This window comes from Phalaenopsis equestris, unplaced genomic scaffold (assembly GCF_001263595.1).
Source record: "Phalaenopsis equestris unplaced genomic scaffold, ASM126359v1 Scaffold001357, whole genome shotgun sequence".
Taxonomy (NCBI): Eukaryota; Viridiplantae; Streptophyta; class Magnoliopsida; order Asparagales; family Orchidaceae; genus Phalaenopsis; species Phalaenopsis equestris.
The window spans coordinates 1-273 of NW_018165796.1; positions in this window are offsets into that span (position 1 = coordinate 1).

Genomic DNA, 273 nt, shown 5'->3' on the forward strand with positions numbered 1-273 from the left:
TACATACATACATACATACATACCTACCTACCTACATACCTACATACATACATACATACCTACCTACATACATTCATACATACATACATACCTACATACATACATACATACATACATACATACATACATACATACATACATACATACGCATACCTACATACATACATACCTACCTACCTACATACATACATACATACATACATACATACCTACCTACATACCTACCTCCCTCCCTACCTACCTACCTACCTCCCTCCCTCCCTTTCAATGCAC